Source organism: Eptatretus burgeri, chromosome 10, assembly GCF_056783735.1.
Source record: "Eptatretus burgeri isolate ZD-2024b chromosome 10, Ebu_testis_v1, whole genome shotgun sequence".
NCBI lineage: Eukaryota > Metazoa > Chordata > Myxini > Myxiniformes > Myxinidae > Eptatretus > Eptatretus burgeri.
The window spans coordinates 7,468,448-7,488,268 of NC_140970.1; the positions used below are offsets into that span (position 1 = coordinate 7,468,448).

Sequence of the window (19,821 nt, forward strand, 5' to 3'; positions counted from 1 at the left end):
ATTTTCCCAACTCGTGCTTCCTCACAATAACCATCGTATTTATTTATTGAAAAACTTCACGTAGGTGAATTCTGATGGATATAACTTCTCCATTAAAAGAAATCACACGATTATCTTGGTCGGTTATCCTAAAATTTACTCTGTGTATGGTTTTTCCTGACACAGGTAGATAAACCAAATTTTTAGGCTCCATATTGAATTTATAACCAATTGGGGTTGAGTATGCGCTGAATGAAAATATTGTATTTGTTTTTAATCCATCATTATAAGCACCATCAATCAAATCACAGTGAATTAACACCGAATTTATTCCTGAGGATATTTGAATGACATTATCACTGTAAAACGTCCCATTAGTTTCAATCTTTTTTGAGGAGAAACCTAATAACTCTCTAAATGAATTATCAATTGTGAAATCAACCTTGTAGTTATTTTTAACTTTAATCGTTGATTTTGAAGTATGTTTTTGAATGTTTATAACAATATTTTTTGGTTCATCACCCTGTTCTTTCATAAGACGAGCAATTTCGGAAGATATTTGAGAAATCTCGTATGCTCCGGGTGAGACTGTTATCGTTTTGTATCCACTTCCCGGATTATAACTAAACTTGTCATTTTTCTCGGTTATATTAAATAAGGTATTATAAGTCTCCATGGACAATAAAGATGCCTCATATTCTTTTGTTGTGTCAAGTTGTAGTGGGTATGGGAATGAAGATGTGTGGTCGCTTGTTGTGAAATTAAAACTCAGGATTGTGCTTCTCATCTTATTTAATATGAGATAAAATGTCTTTATATTGAGATTTATTAATTATTTTCATGTTCATCAACTGGTCTAAAATGGCTGATGCTTCATTAAAACAATTGTTATTTCCAGCCTTCTTACTGCCGAACAACAATAACAGTCTATTAACTAATTGCGATGGGTCATTTGGAAGAAAACTAATACCTGAACCAAGGATACTTAAAGCCTGAATAATGTGTTTCTCCTTCTCATTCTTCCTACTTTTACCAGAAAGAATAACCTTATAATTTAGAGTGTTCAGCAAATCAATATATACTCTATCATCATTATTTTCCATATCCAATGGTTTATCAATATACTTTGATTCATCCCTCACAGTTGAACCTTGCCTTCCATCTTTTGTGAGAAGAAACATTAATCTCGGAGTTAGTTTAACAGGGGGTTGAGCAGAACTTAAGAACCTTAATTCATCATTAAATATCAATACCTTTTCTTGAACAAGATGAAATATTGCTGGTTGTTCTGTTGGAATGAGTCCTGCTTTGGTTTTTGAATCTGCTGAATATTCATTGTTTTGAACAGCATTCACAATATAATCAGGGGGTTGATTAATCTCTTCCAGTTGTTGAAATAAACCTTCATCATGTTCTAATTCTCCAATATGCTCTAATTCTTCCTCCGTCATTTGACTGAAATCTTTTAACATTTGAAGCTTTCTAGGAGTATATTCTACTGTGGGAACTGTGGAAACATCTTTCATTTTTTCTTGGGAAGTTTTTAAAAGTGGTTTAAAAAATTTCTCTTGTTTTTTTTCAAATGCTTCTTCGCCCGTTAGTTTCTGTCTGCGTTTCTTCTTTATGTCTTCCTGTTGTTTTACAACTTTTGAAACCAACTCTTGATGTTCCTTAAATCTTCTTGCTCTTTCTTTTGTATCCATTTATTTATTGTAAAATATCATTTAATGAATTGTAAAGATCAACAGGGAAATTTTCCTTTTCTTCATCATTCAAGTAGATGTGTTCAAATAAATCCTTTTCTTTAAATATTTCATCAAATTCTTTATTAACATTAATGCGAGTTGTAATTTCTTCTTCACTAATCCTTGCATCTCTGCTTTTCATACGTTTGTGTTGAGTTTCTTCATCAACATCAAAACCGAATGATAAAATCTTCACTCCGCTCAGATATTTAATAATTTGTCTCGTTCCTTCTGGATTAGTTTCTAATATCCCAACACCACCAGATTTTAGTTTCTTTAACTCACTCTTACAATGTGAATATTTTGTTGTACCAAGAGAAACCTCCTCAAATATTTGTCCTTCATTCCTCAATCGCATATGTTCCTCCACTGAAATATAGTGATAATCTTCACCTTTTACTTCTCCAGGTCTTATTGCTCTAGTTGTTGTTGATACAATGCGTATCACGGGGTGTTTTTTAAGTAAATTTACAATATTCTCATTTGTACTACACAACAACCTTGATTTATGAAAGTTTTTTCCAGAAGCAGATTTACCCACAAGATTTATAATAATAGTTGTCATTTATATATGTAATTGTTTATAAAACAAAAAATATATCCCTTAATATCTCATCTTGTTTCACAACAATATATTTATATTTTTCAGTCGTGTGCTTCATATAATCCTCAAATTTCTTTTTACTACATAATGTAGAACAATTATCTCTCCAAAAATTATTGATATCTATTGAATTTAACTTGAATAAAATAAAAGTATTAGCATTGTTTCTGATGGAACGACGAGGAAGTTGAAAGTACGATTGACTAAGATAAATACAATTACAAGAAGAATGTCTCCCTCTTGTGTAGTAGCTGTCCATTACCGTTTGGTTTCTCTCATTAACACAATCATCAAAGATAACGAGATTCTTTTTTGATTTATCCAAATCTTGGGGAGACGGTATATCATCCGTATTATCACTAAGAATACAAGTTATAAGATTTGATTTCTTTTTACATCTCTGTGTATCACAAAATAGTTGAATTATATCTTCAATGTTATAATCATTTAGGTTTTTTTGACGTTTAAATAAACCTATTATATCTTCTTTTTGAAGACCAGCATTAAAACCTTGTGAGAGTAGTTGATACTCTGGTTGAAAACTCGACTTTGTGAAAATTATTAAATTATCATAATCTAAAAAGTTGGGAGTGAGGAGCATTTTTAAAAGTAAGCAGGTTTTTCCACATCCACTTGAACCAACTATGAGACATCTTAATGAATTTGGGAGATTTTTATGGTTGTTAAATTTTATCTTATTTTCCCAAATAGGTAAAAAATCATTCATTTATATATTTGAAAAACAGGTTATTTAATTTATTATTAGCTTTTTTAGAAACTCTATATTTTATCCTAAGTTCAGGTTTAATTTCAAGATAATCCATTATTTTATTTATACAATATCTTGTGTTGATATTTCCCTGAAAATTACATCCATGAATAATATACAACAACAATCCTTTGAACATTTCTCTTATACGTTCAGTTTCTTCCCTTGTAAGGAAAGGTGTGTTATCATCCTCATACTTTACATTCATTTCTCTAATCAATCTTGTAAAGTAATTCATTTTTGGTGTAAATCTAAAAGAATTATTTTCCTTTTTATATTTTTTATTATCATTAATTAGAAGATAATCACAGAATATACATTGTTTATAGGCTTTTGACTCTGTGTTTAATCCCCGTCTTTCACACGCAGGACAATTCTCAAATTTGTCATATGGAGAATCAGGAAAGTCTAGCATATTTATAAAGTAAAACTTTACTTAAACTGAAATTCATCTATACTTTCAGTTGTATATTACCATCGATATCGATATACTTTTTTTTCATTATCAGATTCAACGACAACATTTTTTATATTAAAGGTAATTTTAAAATTATCGTTAACTACTATTGAACGAAATGTCATTTCACCTGATATATTAACATCCTTTATTTCATCAGGATTTACATCTTTAAGGTTGTTGAAAAAAATACAAATTTCTCCTTGCATATTACAGATGGTCTTATCTTTTCTTTCTAAAGCTTCATCCATAAGGTTTTTGTTCTTTGATACTTTTTCTTGTTTCATTGCTTTTTCTAGTTTTGAATATATTACTAGAAGGAGAGGAGAAACTTTTGTTAGAGATACTTTAATTGATGTTCTACCAGGTATACTAAAAGCCCTTCCACTGAAGGAAATTGAAGAACTCATATTATTTACCATAATAGTTTTTATCCAATAGTTGTTATATTTATCTTTGTTCAATTTTACATCCTTGACATATTTCTCAGTATCTTTAACAGATGAAGAGATTGATTGAAACTTGTCTTTTGTGTCTTGAAACATTGTATTTATTAAGTGAAAAAGTTGGAGGATAAAATGTTTTTAAGCACAGATTCACCTATAAATTAAACGAAATTTTCATCAAGAAAATTTTAGTTTAAGCAAAGTTTTATTCTATAAATATGGTGAATACAACGTACTGCGATGTTTGTAATCACGAATATAAACATTATAGAAAACACCTCCGAACCAACAAACACACATTTAATCTGTTTCATAAAATATCTCCTCTTGAGTTGGAAAGAAAACATTGTGATATCTGTTCAAAGGATGTTTTGAAGAGTAGTTATAATAAACATCTTCAATCACAAAAACACAAGAAAAATGAGTTTAAAGTAAAGGGAGACTATTATATTGAAAACACTGATGGGGCATTTAAAGGGCATATAAAAATAAGGATTTTTCAATTTGGAGAACCCGGTCCATCATCAATAGCTGAATCAATTGAAATAGTGAAACCCGATGTTGAAAAATTTATTAAAAAGACATTAAAAGAAATGAAAACTTTAAAGTTTTATATGGGAGTGAAAATGAATATGAAAAGACAAGATGAAGAACAAACTCCTTATATGAGAACAGATCTTCATTTTATAACATCATTTCAAGATTTTTTGAATAGTGGGGTTTATGAAGAACTATCAAGACAAGAGGAGGATGTTGATAATACAGTGGTAGGAAGTGGATTCAATATTAAAAAAATCATCTTTTTAGATATACACATTCTAAAATCAAACCCTCTTAAAGCTTCTTCTTATATTGAATTACCAAAAGAAATAAAACTAAAGAAGGCAGTTGTTAATATTAAGAACAATGATAATAAATGTTTTCTCTGGTCTGTTCTTGCTCATTTACATCTACCAAAATGTAATTCAGAAAGAGTGAAACAATATATGAAATATGAGAATACCTTGGACATTAAAGATTTTAAATTCCCAATGCCACTAACAGATATTCCTAAATTTGAGAAAAAGAATAATCTTTCTATTAATGTATATGGATTAACGGATACAAACAAAGTTCAAATATTAAAAATTTCAAACAACTATAAAAATGAAGAAACACACATTGACCTTTTATATTTTAGTGTTGGAAAGAATTCACATTACACATACATCAATAATTTATCAAGATTAATCTCTTCTCAGGTATTCAGAACAGCAAACAAAATATATCCTTGTAAGCGATGTCTTAATTCATTTCATACAAAAGAACGATTAGAACAACATTCAAAATATTGTAGTAATCATAAATCAGCTGTAATTACAATGCCTAAACCTGGTGAAAAGATTTATTTTGAAGATTATAATAAATCTATCATGCACCCATTTGTGATATACGCTGATTTTGAATGTATCCTTAAAAGATAAATACTGCTTCTCCTAATCCAAAAGAACCATATACAAATAAATATCAAAAACATATTCCTTGTGGTTTCTGTTATTATATCAAATCATCTGTTGGAGAAAAGTATAACAAACTTGAACATTATCGTGGAAAAAATGCTTCACAAGAGTTTGTAAAACGATTAGAAAAGGATTGTATAAGACTCACTAAATTAATGAAAGAAACAAATGAACCGATGAAATTAACCAAAGAAGAAAAATTAGAATTTAGAATGAACAATATCTGCCATATTTGTGAGGGGGAAATTAAGGAGTCTAAAGTTAGAGACCATTGTCATCTTACTGGTAAATATAGAGGTCCCGCTCATTCCTGTTGTAATCTTAATTATAAATTACCTTCTTTTATTCCAGTCTTTCTTCACAACAGCGCCAACTATGATACACATCTATTTATAAATGAACTTTCAAAAACACCAGGGAATATTTCTGCTATAACAAACACAAGTCAAAAGTATATTTCATTTTCAAAAATGATATTCACAAAACCTTTAACTCGTATTAGGTTTTTAGATTCTTACAAGTTTATGGGAACACCACTAGCCTACCTCGCATCAAATCTAAGCTCCACGGACTCTTTTCCAAATCTTAATTCATTCTTTCCAAAAGAGGAAATTCTCACTCAAGAGGAAATTCAGATTAAAGAGAGAATTCAAAGTAAAGAGGAAACTCTAATTAATGAAGAAATTCTAACTGAAGATGAAATTCTAATTATAAAGAAAATTCGAACTAAAGAGGAAATTCAGATTAAAGATGAAATTCTGATTAAAGAAGGAATTCTTACGAGAGAGGAAATTCAAACAAGGAATGAAATTCAAAGTAAAGAGAAAATTCTTACAAGTAAGGGAATTTATCCTTATGATTATATGGATTCATTTATGAGATTTAAAGAAACACAACTTCCTTCAAAAGAAAGTTTCTATAATAACCTTTATGAAGAAGAGATAAGTGATAAGGAATATAAACACGCACAAGAAATATGGAAAATATTTAAGATAAAGAACCTTGGAGAATATCACGATTTATATCTAAAAACAGATGTTTTATTGTTAGCTGATGTGTTTGAAGCTTTTAGATCACTCTGTCATAATAAAAATTGTTATGGATTAGATCCTGCCCACTATTTCACAGGTCCTGGTTTAGCTTGGAGTGCAATGTTGAAAATGACAAAACAAGATATAGATTTAATCAGTGATGTGGATATGCTTTTGATGATTGAGAAGTCCAAGAGAGGTGGAATATCACAAGTATGTTCAAAAAGATATGCTAAAGCAAATAATAAATATCTTCCAAATTATGATAGTGAAAAAGATAGTAATTATTTGATGTATTTTGATGCTAATAATTTGTATGGATGGGCAATGTCTCAATCTCTGCCTTATGGTAAATTAGAGTGGGTGGAAGAAAAGGATTATGAAAAGGCTTTGATGAATATTGTTATTTCTTCTCAAGAGGAATTGAATGACGAAGAAGAAGGTTATTATTTTGAAGTTGATTTGAGGTACCCGAGTGATCTTCATAATAAGCATAAAGATCTTCCTTTTGCATGTGAGAAAGAAACTCCAAAGAAAGAATGGTTAAGTGATTATCATAAAAGTTTTAATATTAAAGGCAAATCAACAGAAAAGTTATTAACAACATTCTATGATAAAGAGGGATATGTTTTACATCAGAGAAGCTTAAAACAGTTTTTGAGAGAAGGATTGAGAGTAGCTAAAATTCATAGAGTTTTAAAATTTAAACAAAGTCCTTGGGTGAAAAAGTATATTCAATTTAATACAGATATGAGAGCAAATACAAAAGTAAAATTTGAAGGGGACTTTTATAAATTAATGAATAATGCTGTATTTGGAAAGACTATGGAAAATGTTAGAAACAGACAAAACATTAGATTCGCAACATCTTGGAAAGAAGCTTCGAGATTGATAAATAAACCAAGTTTTGAGAGAGAAGAGGTTTTTTCAGAGAACTTTTCTGCAATTCATATGAAAAAGGAAAGTATTGTAATGGATAAACCAATTTATATTGGAACAGCAGTTCTTGATTTATCAAAGATATTGATGTATGATTATTTGTATAATGACTTAAAGAAAGAGTATGGTGAAAATGTTTCATTGTTGTATATGGATACTGATAGTTTTATCCTAGATATAAAAACTGATGATGTTTATGAAGATATGAAGAAAAATATTGGAGTATATGATACAAGTAATTTCAGCAAGAAGAGTGAGTTATTTTCCAAAAAGAATGAAAAGGTTATTGGTAAGTTTAAGGATGAGTTGGGTGGAAAAGTAATGAGTGAGTTTATTGGATTGAGAGCAAAGGCATATGCTTATAAGTATGGTGAACAGATTGATAAGAGGTTAAAGGGAATAAAGAAATATGTAATAAAGAAATCAATAACTTTTAGAAATTATTATAATTGTTTGATGAATAAGAAAGAAGAATATAGGAAAATGAATACAATAAGAAGTTATAAACATAACATATATAGTGAAGAAGTAAATAAAAAGGCATTAGGAGCCTTTGATGATAAGAGATTTATTTTAGATAATGGAATAGATTGTGTTCCATATGGATATTGTATGATAGAGTGTATAAAATAGATTATGTTTTAACGATGGGAAGATGGGTTAGGGTTTTTCAAGGGCTACCGCCGCGTTTTTCACAATATATAAATGGTTAAACCAAGTATTAATCAAACTAAAGAGTGGAGAAAATCTCAGTCTTGGTATATAAATGGAAAACATAATGAATGTGAAAAATATCAAATAAGTCTTATTGAAAAAATAACTAAAACAAAGGTAAATAAAACAAATAAGCGAATTAATTTAAAAACTAGTAAGTTAGAGGATGTAAAGAAAAAAATGAATATCCTTGAATGGACTGAAAACTTTGATGGTTATCAATTGAACAATGAAAAAACAATTTACTATAATCTCAAAATGATATGTGGCTCAGGAGGTGGTCAGATGAGAGCATTAAGAGAAGTTTATCATTTCGTAATGGCACAAAAGGGGTATCTTCAAAAATATAAAGATTCAAATGTTTTGTTTGTCAATATTTTAGATGGGGATTATTGTGCAAAGAAAATTAAACTATTGAAGGAATTTGAGAATGAACAAATCTTTATAGGTTCAATGAGTGAGCTGTTCAACCCCCAGGTGTTCAATTCAATGAGGTTCAACCTCCAAGTTAAAAGGGGAGACAAATAAATATACCTTGGGATAAAAAGGGGATTTATTTTTAGGGAAAAAAAATATGAATCGCTGAAAATCCCCCATTCATTTACATGGGGAAAAGTGAGCCAGAATCAGTATTCTTACCCTACTAATGATAATAAATGTTTTCTCTGGTCTGTTCTTGCTCACTTTCATCCACCAAAATGTAATTCAGAAAGAGTAAAACAATATATGAAATATGAGAATACCTTGGACATTAAAGATTTTAAATTCCCAATGCCACTAACAGATATTCCTAAATTTGAGAAAAAGAATAATCTTTCTATTAATGTATATGGATTAATGGATACAAACAAAGTTCAAATATTAAAAATTTCAAACAACTATAAAAATGAAGAAACACACATTGATCTTTTATATTTTAGTGTTGGAAATAATTCACATTACACATACATCAATAATTTATCAAGATTAATCTCTTCTCAGGTCTTCAGAACAGCAATCAAAATATATCCTTGTAAGCGATGTCTTAATTCATTTCATACAAAAGAACGATTAGAACAACATTCAAAATATTGTAGTAATCATAAATCAGCTGTAATTACAATGCCTAAACCTGGTGAAAAGATTTCTTTTGAAGATTATAATAAATCTATCATGCACCCATTTGTGATATATGCTGATTTTGAGTGTATCCTTAAAAAGATAAATACTGCTTCTCCTAATCCAAAAGAATCATATACAAATAAATATCAAAAACATATTCCTTGTGGTTTCTGTTATTATATCAAATCATCTGTTGGAGAAAAGTATAACAAACTTGAACATTATAGTGGAAAAAAAAGCTTCACAAGAGTTTGTAAAACGATCAGAAAAGGATTGTATAAGACTCACTAAATTAATGAAAGAAACAAATGAACCGATGAAATTAACCAAAGAAGAAAAATTAGAATCTAGAAAGAACAATATCTGTCATATTTGTGAGGGGGAAATCAAGGAGTCTCAAGTTAGGGATCATTGTCATCTTACCGGTAAATATAGAGGTCCCGCTCATTCCTGTTGTAATCTTAATTATAAATTACCTTCTTTTATTCCAGTCTTTCTTCACAACAGCGCCAATTATGATACACATCTATTTATAAATGAACTTTCAAAAACACCAGGGAATATTTCTGCCATAACAAACACAAGTCAAAAGTATATTTCATTTACAAAAATGATATTCACAAAACCTTTAACTCGTATTAGGTTTCTAGATTCTTACAAGTTTTTATGGGAACACCACTAGCCTTCCTCGCATCAAATCTAAGCTCCACGGACTCTTTTCCAAATCTTAATTCATTCTTTCCAAAAGAGGAAATTCTCACTATAGAGGAAATTCAGATTAAAGAGAGAATTCAAAGTAAAGAGGAAATTCGAATTCATGAGGAAATTAATGAAGAAATTCTAACTGAAGATGAAATTCTAATTATAAAGAAAATTCGAACAATAAATGAAATTCTAATGAAAGAGGAAATTCTGATTAAAGATGAAATTCTGATTAAAGAAGGAATTCTCACGAGAGAGGAAATTCAAACAAGGAATGAAATTCAAAGTAAAGAGAAAATTCTTACAAGTCAGGGAATTTATCCTTATGATTATATGGATTCATTTATGAGATTTAAAGAAACACAACTTCCTTCAAAAGAAAGTTTCTATAATAACCTTTATGAAGAAGAGATAAGTGATAAAGAATATAAACACGCACAAGAAATATGGAAAATATTTAAGATAAAGAACCTTGGAGAATATCATGATTTATATCTAAAAACAGATGTTTTATTGTTAGCTGATGTGTTTGAAGCTTTTAGATCACTCTGTCATAATAAAAATTGTTATGGATTAGATCCTGCCCACTATTTCACAGCTCCTGGTTTAGCCTGGAGTGCAATGTTGAAAATGACAAAACAAGATATAGATTTAATCAGTGATGTTGATATGCTTTTGATGATTGAGAAGTCCAAGAGAGGTGGAATATCACAAGTATGTTCAAAAAGATATGCTAAAGCAAATAATAAATATCTTCCAAATTATGATAGTGAAAAAGATAGCAATTATTTGATGTATTTTGATGCTAATAATTTGTATGGATGGGCAATGTCTCAATCTCTGCCTTATGGTAAATTAGAGTGGGTGGAAGAAAAGGATTATGAAAAGGCTTTGATGAATATTGTTATTTCTTCTCAAGAGGAATTGAATGACGAAGAAGAAGGTTATTATTTTGAAGTTGATTTGAGGTACCCGAGTGATCTTCATAATAAGCATAAAGACCTTCCTTTTGCATGTGAGAAAAAAAACCCCAAAGAAAGAATGGTTTAGACATTATCATAAAAGTTTTAATATTAAAGGCAAATCAACAGAAAAGTTATTAACAACATTCTATGATAAAGAGGGATATGTTTTGCATCAGAGAAGCTTAAAACAGTTTTTGAGGGAAGGATTGAGAGTAGCTAAAATTCATAGAGTTTTAAAATTTAAACAAAGTCCTTGGGTGAAAAAGTATATTCAATTCAATTCAGATATGAGAGCAAATACAAAAGTAAAATTTGAAGGGGACTTTTATAAATTAATGAATAATGCTGTATTTGCAAAGACTATGGAAAATGTTAGAAACAGGCAAAACATTAGATTCGCAACATCTTGGAAAGAAGCTTCGAGATTGATAAATAAACCAAGTTTTGAGAGAGAAGAGGTTTTTTCAGAGAACTTTTCTGCTATTCATATGAAAAAGGAAAGTATTGTAATGGATAAACCAATTTATATTGGAACAGCAGTTCTTGATTTATCAAAGATATTGACGTATGATTATTTGTATAATGACAAAGAAAGAGTATGGTGAAAATGTTTCATTGTTGTATATGGACACTGATAGTTTTATCCCAGATATAAAAACTGATGATGTTTATAAAGATATGAAGAAAAATATTGGAGTATATGATACAAGTAATTTCAGCAAGAAGAGTGAGTTATTTTCCAAAAAGAATGAAAAGGTTATTGGTAAGTTTAAGGATGAATTGGGTGGAAAAGTAATGAGTGAGTTTATTGGATTGAGAGCAAAGGCATATGCTTATAAGTATGGTCCATCCATCCACTGGGACCATACTCTGTGCAGAGCGTTGGTGCTGCCTAAGCAGTCTCCTTGGCTATTGGGTACAATTCTGGACGGGTCGCCACTCCGACACAGGATACCAGCATGCTGGCACTCATTTTGCCGACCTCGGAAGGATGACAGGCAGAGTCAACCCCACCTGGTATTAATTCAACAGCTGAGTGGGATTTGAACTCAGGATCCTCGGATCCTAAGCCCACCACCCTAACCATTAAGCCAACACCAGGCATATAAGTATGGTGATCAGATTGATAAGAGGTTCAAAGGAATAACGAAATATGTAATAAAGAAATCAATAACTTTTAGAAATTATTATAATTGTTTGATGAATAAGAAAGAAGAATATAGGAAAATGAATACAATAAGAAGTTATAAACATAACATATATAGTGAAGAAGTAAATAAAAAGGCATTAGGAGCCTTTGATGATAAGATATTTATTTTAGATAATGGAATAGATTGTGTTCCATATGGATATTGTATGATAGAGTGTATAAAATAGATTGTGTTTTAACGATGGGAAGATGGGTTAGGGTTTTTTAAGGGCTACCGCCGCGTTTTTTCGCAATATATAAATGGTCAAACCAAGTATTAATCAAACTAAAGAGATGAGAAAATCTCAGTCTTGGTATATAAATGGAAAACATAATGAATGTGAAAAATATCAAATAAGACTTATTGAAAAAATAACTAAAACAAAGGTAAATAAAACAAATAAGCGAATCAATTTAAAAAGTAGTAAGTTAGAGGATGTAAAGAAAAAAATGAATATCCTTGAATGGACTGAAAACTTTGATGGTTATCAATTGAACAATGAAAAAACAATTTACTATACTCTCAAAATGATATGTGGCTCAGGAGGTGGTCAAACAAGAGCATTAAGAGAAGTTTATCATTTCGTAATGGCACAAAAGGGGTATCTTAAAAAATATAAAGATTCAAATGTTTTGTTTTTCAATATTTTAGATGGGGATTATTATGCAAAGAAAATTAAACTATTGAAGGAATTTGAGAATGAACAAATCTTTATAGGTTCAATGAGTGAGCTGAACAATATGCATCGGTTATTTGATAAAGAGTGTCCCGAGCTTAGACGTTTCAGATATTTCTTTCGAATCACCTTTAACAAATCACATTACCACTTTAGTACTTGAACAAATCTTTATCTTATTGCATGGGTTATTTGAAAAAAAGTATCCCCAGGTTAAAAGGGGAGACAAATAAATATACCTTGGGATAAAAAGGGGGTTTATTTGTTAGGGAAAAAAATAAGAATCGCTGAAAATCCCCCATTCATTTACAGGGGAAAAGTGAGCCAGAATCAGTATATTCACCCTACTGACAAGAATGAAGATTCTGAGGACAATAATGTACCAAATTTAATAAACAACTCCTGTGATCGAGGCCTCAAACACATAGATACAAACACAGACAAAGAGTGACAAACGAAAATAAAACCCCCTTTTTCAAAAATAAACTGGTACTCAGCCTGGCCAAGGGCTGGTCCGTGTCAATCTGGTGTTTAGGAGCTTTGTCCGGCATGTGCACTTGCAAGCAAAATGGCTCCGTCTCTTGTCGAGCCTGTGAGGAAGGCACCTCCACCATCCACGTGCATACGCAGGCAGAATCGCACCTCCCTTGTAGTCGCTTCCCAAACTCTACATGCGCAAATTTGGCCAGCACCTCCTCAATCGGCTCAAGACGTGAACTCCACCCTGCTCCATCTGCTATAGACGTGAACTCCACCCTGCTCTCTCTGAAGCCCCCTCGCCAAGCACACACTGCGCCTTCGATCCTCCTCTCTTTCTTATCTTCTGTCTCCTCCGCCCCCGGGGCGCGGCCTCCTCACCTCCAAACCCGGGAAGGCGGGGCTTCTACTGTTGTTGTTGGTTCAAGGTCTTGATCCCTAGCTTACGGCCTGGCTTGGAATATTTAAAAAAATCATAGAGGGTAAGCACATACAGGGGAACTTATTTTTTACTCCCCAAGCTAATTAACACCACACCACCCCTCATGTGGGTTACACGGAACAGTTAAGCTGACAGATTCCCTGACTTATATACATTGAGGTGCTTCTACTCGTCCACGGACCATGCTACACTATACAATCTGTACTATTATATTATTAATAGTACTATTAAATCGGTTCATCTGCCCCCATAATCAAAACACAGCCCCCTCCCTGGAACCAGAGCTCCTGCAAGGTTCGATGCAGGCATTACCATTCCGGCCTTAACACTTACTGACTCACACCTAATTACCTTATGAAATACATTAGAAGGGACTATGGGAAGCGAGCCAAAGCTAACTTACCTATTACCCTTAACGTTTTACAACACTTAAACACAACTCAAATATTTGCAAAACTCTTGGTTCCTCGCTCCGAACTCCTGGGGCGGGGAGAAAATGTCAGAAAACACACAGAAAATCCGACTATAATGGCCAAAATCTTAACCAAAAAAAAAAAATTGCTTTAACATCTGTACAATCCAACTTCAAAAGACTGTGTTTATCGGTGGATTCCCCAATACACAATGTGAGCTGCGGAGCCATCCCAATTTGCCTATCTAAATTTCCGCGAGCCCTGCCTCTCCGGGACAGGTTAGTGATATGGATTTAGTGAACCTTCCTCACCCATTCATAAATAAACCCAATATCAATCATTCATTCCAACCCTGCAAGACCATGGCTTAAATGTTATCCACATGTGTGATCCTCAACTGAGCAGAGGGGAGGTATGATGCAACAAAAATGATGGGGGCTCTTCCGGTTGTGGTACCCGCAGTCCAAAACCAAGTCGCCTGACTTACAACTTCTTTGCCCCCCTCCAACTATTCGGTCCCCGACAGCCAAACAGCTCATTTGCTGTACGCTCCGTCGGGGACGGTTTCCACACATCCAGGTTCTCACGGCTTCATACAGGTCGCCGGGGGTCTCTCTGCAGCAGGTCGCCCAACCAGACCTCCCCATCCAACGGGTCTCCATTTCCAGACACCACCGGCTGCCAGAGACAAATTACCTCGGGGGGGGGGGGAGGTTGGGGGGCGGTCACCGATCCTCCAGAGCTGCATTCTATTCTGCATAGAATAGCTGCATAGAGCTGCACTCTATTCCTGCAGTCCCACATATCTTCCCCACACACACAGTCCATCATCTCATCTCCTTCCATGTTGTCTTTCAATTCTCAACAATGCAGTGCAAAAATAGTGATCGTGTTCCTATTCTGCCATGGCCTGCTTACATGTTACCACTGGCATTCATTCTTGAAACAATTAAATTCATCACACATAACAGACATCAATTCCAAAGACAATTTTGGTTTCCAAACCAATCCCTTTACCGACCATCACGTCACTCTCACTTGCTCTCATCCAATTAAGCATGTCCCAATTTCTAGCAAAACTGGGACAGTCAGCATCAAGGCACCTTACCCTAAGTGGAAGTCGTCGCAGGTTTGTCGGGTCTAAAAGTGTCACCCACCCCTTTTAACTTTTGTCGCACCCTTCTGATCCACCCAAGAGTCTCCTGACCTGATAGTGAGTCAATCTATCCCCATGGACTATCTGTGGAAAGGTATGCTGGCCCATCTGAATCTTGAAAACCACATCAGTCACTTGTCGAAGCACCACCCCAGGGCCCTTCCAGGGTGAGGTAAGTTTTGGATACACCCCCCTTTTCCTTCGGGTGCGCTGTCAAGCATGTGGATCCGCCTCCTCCGGTGACCTCTACTACTCTCCCAAACTTGGGGACGACAGCTCCGCTCCTTACCGTGCAAGGGCTATCAGACATGTTAAGCATGTGGACGGCCAATATAGGCCCATGAGTGTTCACCAGGGTGTGACCCACAATCAGTCCTTTGGCCCCCGGTGAGGGCCATGGCTCCACTAGCCCCAGCTGACCAATGTGATGAGCGCCTGCTGCCAACTCCGCCATTACGACGGCTTCGGACCTGGGAGGCATGGTCACAGTGCGTGGCACCTCCAGCTATATCTCGTACACCTCCTCGTCACCCCCCAGTCCTACCAACTGCAGCCTCTCAGGACCCAACTTCATATGGCCCTGCCCAAGGTCTAGTTGTCAGTCATATTCCATCAGGAAACTTAGTCCCAGGAGACAATGGTCACACACCTCAGCCACCCATACCACCACAATGACCTCCAGACTGCACAACTCTATCCTATCCTAATCGTGCCCAATATTGGAGCTGTCGCCCCCGTAGCCAGTTGAAGGCTGTGTCCTACTAACCAATCAATTTTATCCCAGCCTCCAACGCTCTGGTCTAATACATTCGGATTTATAATGGTGTCACTGGCCCCAGTGTCCACCACAGCCTCACAAAATTCCCCCAAAATTTTGCATGTAACTCAAATTACCCATGCCAATTCTTCTGCAATCCACTATCTTCACCAAAGAAGGGCACTTCTCCACACACTTGCCAGCCGAGCATAGCCCCGTATGCTCGGCCCGCCCAGTTTCCCGGACAACCCGCAGCGGCTGCCAGGCCCACCCTCGGCAGTGACCCCCTCTCCGGGTCCGCCCTGTGATCCATTGGGAGGTCCTCCCCTTTCCAGGCTGTGAGGCCTGCTCAGAGGTCTGTGTATGGGTGGGTTCCAACAGTATCGCTGCACGTGCCCTCTTCTCCATGTAAAACAACTCCCCATAAATGGGCCCTTCAGGAATCCAGATGGAGCACCTCGCCCAAATCCTGGGCCAACCCGAAGAGGATCAGGCTGCCACTGTTGGCGACCCCAGATCGCACCGCCGCGACTCACCCGCTGCAAATTTCCCACGAGTCAAATTTGACAGCTGCCGGCTGATCCCTCTTAGCATCTGGATAATGCTCGATTCCACCTGCCTCTCTTCCTGATCCTGTACCTCCACCTGTTGCACCATTACCGATGGCCTGTCTGATACGCGGTTCAACTTCCTCAAAAAGGTCAATCTCTCCGCGTACTCAGCCGCTCGGTGCACAGTGGTCAGGCCCTGCAGTTCCACTTGGATTCGGACATCGGGATCAGGAAGAGTGGCCGTAAATCTTTCTGTCGCAAGCTTGTCCTACGTCTCTTTTGTTAGGCCCCTATATACAATCCTCACAGATTGGTATACATCCTGGGCCAGCTCCTGTAACGTTTCGCCAGGTTTCATTTTATGATGCTGCAGCTGCACCAGGATCAGATCGCACCTTGCATCCGTCCTAAACCTATGGTTCAAGGCGTTGCAAATGCCCTCACTCATCCATGTATCCTCTGGGACCACATTTAAAACGTCGGTGGCTGGGCCCCACAGTGTTGCCACCAGGTTTCCCATGCGCTCTCGTTCCCCCTAACCATTGAGCTGAGACATGCATTTAAATTGCGTCAGGAAAGCCTCGAGACTCCCTGACCCAACAAAATGTACTCAGGGATGACACTGTTTTCTGAAACTCTTCTCCCCAATCCTTCCATATCCAACTCCAGCTCAGGGCCAAGGCACCCCCCTCCCCCCGCCCAACATTGTATTTGACTTGGGAGCCTCCGATGCCCAAATGTGATTTGAGGTGGTGGTCCACTGAATCATTTTAATCTCATCCTGCATCTGCCTAACGGACCAACTCACTTCGTCTCGCAGATTCTGTTGGACTCAAGCAACCTTTGCCTCAATGTTACTGTCCACAATGTTCAGCCACTCCTGTAACATCTCATCCACTCTGTCCCCGTTCAATTACGGCTCCCATGGGCCTCTATCAATTAATGCCCGCTCTTGTTCTGCTACACAGGCCCACAGCTTTTGCACCTCTTCAGTCAAATCACCACTCTGGAACTTGCAAAATCTCATTTCCTCTTTCTGCCGTTGCTTTATGGCCTCCATGTCCTTGTTTACTTGGTCAATTCTTTCATTTATGGACCCAATTTCTTCTTCCAACTTTCCCCCCATTCTGATTGCCTGGATTTGACCCTCTTCTCTTTTTCCCAATATTTCTTTACTCTTTGACTCAAATCCTTCTGCAGTTTTTGTTTCCATCTCTCCAAATTGGGCCACCAATTCCATCTCAAATTCTCCCAGCCTGTCCTCCATTCGGAGCTCTAACTCTTCCTCCACTTTCCCAACTCGTACCTCCAGTTCCTGTGCTATTCCCTTCTTAATTTTGTTCATTTGATCAGTGATGCCTTTTATTTCCCATTCAATTTTTCCCCTTCAATCATCCATTAATTTCCTTCATTTCATTCCTTTGTTCCTTCATTTCTTCTATTAATAAATGAAACAGGTCTTGGTTGGACATCACCCCCGCTCCACGCGTCTCATTTTCCACCACCATGGGGGAAGGGGGACCGACGCTTGAGATGGAAGAGACTTCTGTCCTCTCATTATCACTCAATTCTCCCCCTGACTCGCTTCCTTCAATAGGATCACTATCCAGTACAATCATCGACATTTCGTGCTCATCCGCCATTTCATGCACATGTTAAATCTCCCCAGATGAAAGTTACTTATTACACTTTGTACCTCGATTCCTACGACCACCTCCCTCTCAATGATGGAGAGGTGATCATTTAACAATTTTGATTCCCAAATCTTTGTTTATTTTTTAGTTTTTTTTAAAGCTTAGCTCGCTCTGAGACCAAATGTCGTGATCCCATTGGATTCAAGAATCCCTCCCCGATGCCAAATGGCATTGGGGGGGGGGAGGAGGGGGGCTCAAAAAATCCCGCTCCGGACACCAATTGTTGCGGTCTCGATGGATTCAAGGATCCCTTCCCGATGCCGAATGGCGTGGTTGAGGGGGTGGGGGGGGGCTTGAAAAATCCCGCTCCAGACACCAGTTGTCATAGGGTGATGGGGTTCAAACTCCACTACCTAAATTTGTGGTAGCCAGGTAGTTAACACCGACCAACCTCCTGGGACAGTCGAGCGATCCTTATTCCTAGGAGGCGGACACGCTCATTGAAATGGATTTCAGCTCGCGCTCAAAGGGTATGGCAGAGGGCAACACCGCTGTATGGGAGAATATGACAGAGCCCAGTGTGGGCAGTCACGGACGGAGAAGGAGTTCTTGGAATGGAACGGAAGGACAGCACGAGGGGGTCTGATCCGTGAACCCCACCACAAATACACAAAATGCAGTTTCTTTAGAAGGGAATACATTAAATCTAACAAATATTTATAAGGACAATAATGGAGATTATAAGGACAATAATGTAACAAATTTAATAAACAACTCCTATGATCGAGGCCTCGCATACACATACGCAAACAGAGACAAAGGGTGACAAACGAAAATAAAAACCCCTTTTTCAAAAATAAACTGGTACTCATCCTGGCCAAAGTCTGGCCCTCGTCAATCTGGTGTTGGGGAGCTTCGTCCGGCATGTGCACTTGCAAGCAAAATGGCACCGTCTCTTGTCGAGCCCGGGAGGAAGGCACCTCCGCCATCCACGTGCACACACAGGCAGAATCGCGCCCCCCTTGTGGTAGCTTTCCAAACTCTACATGCGCAAATCTGACCAGCACCTCCTCAATCAGCTCTGATGTGAACTCCACCCTGCTCGATCTGCTCTAAACGTGAACTCCACCCTGCTCGATCTGTTCTCACCGAAGCCCCCCTCACCAAGCACACACTGCGTCTTCAATCCTCCTCTCTTTCTTATCCTCTGTCTCCTCCATCCCTGGGACGTGGCCTCGCCTCCACACCCGGGAAGGCGGGGAATCTCCTGTTGTTTTTTCAGGGATTTGGTTTCTAGCTTAAGGCCCGGCTTGGAATATAAAAACATAAGGAAAATCACAGAGGGTAATCATGTACAGGGGAACTTATTTGTACTCCATAAGCTAATTAACACCACAACACCCCTCATGTGGCGACACACAAAACTTAAGCTGACAGATTCCCTGACATATACATCGAGGTACTTCTACTCGTCCACGGACCATGCTACACTATACAATCCTATCTGTACTATTAAATCGGTTCATCTACCCTCATAATCGATAACAGTATTTTAAAACTTCAGGAGAGGAACC

General features: G+C 36.3%; 1 protein-coding gene and 1 pseudogene across 1 annotated transcript in view; both read right to left on the minus strand.

The window, feature by feature from the left end:
• LOC147017910 (AF4/FMR2 family member 3-like) overlaps positions 1 to 19,821 on the minus strand; it is a 188,528-nt gene that overhangs the window by 34,463 nt on the left and 134,244 nt on the right. The gene's annotated exons all lie outside the window — the stretch shown is intronic.
• LOC147017911 (uncharacterized) lies at positions 12,197 to 19,816 on the minus strand (annotated as a pseudogene).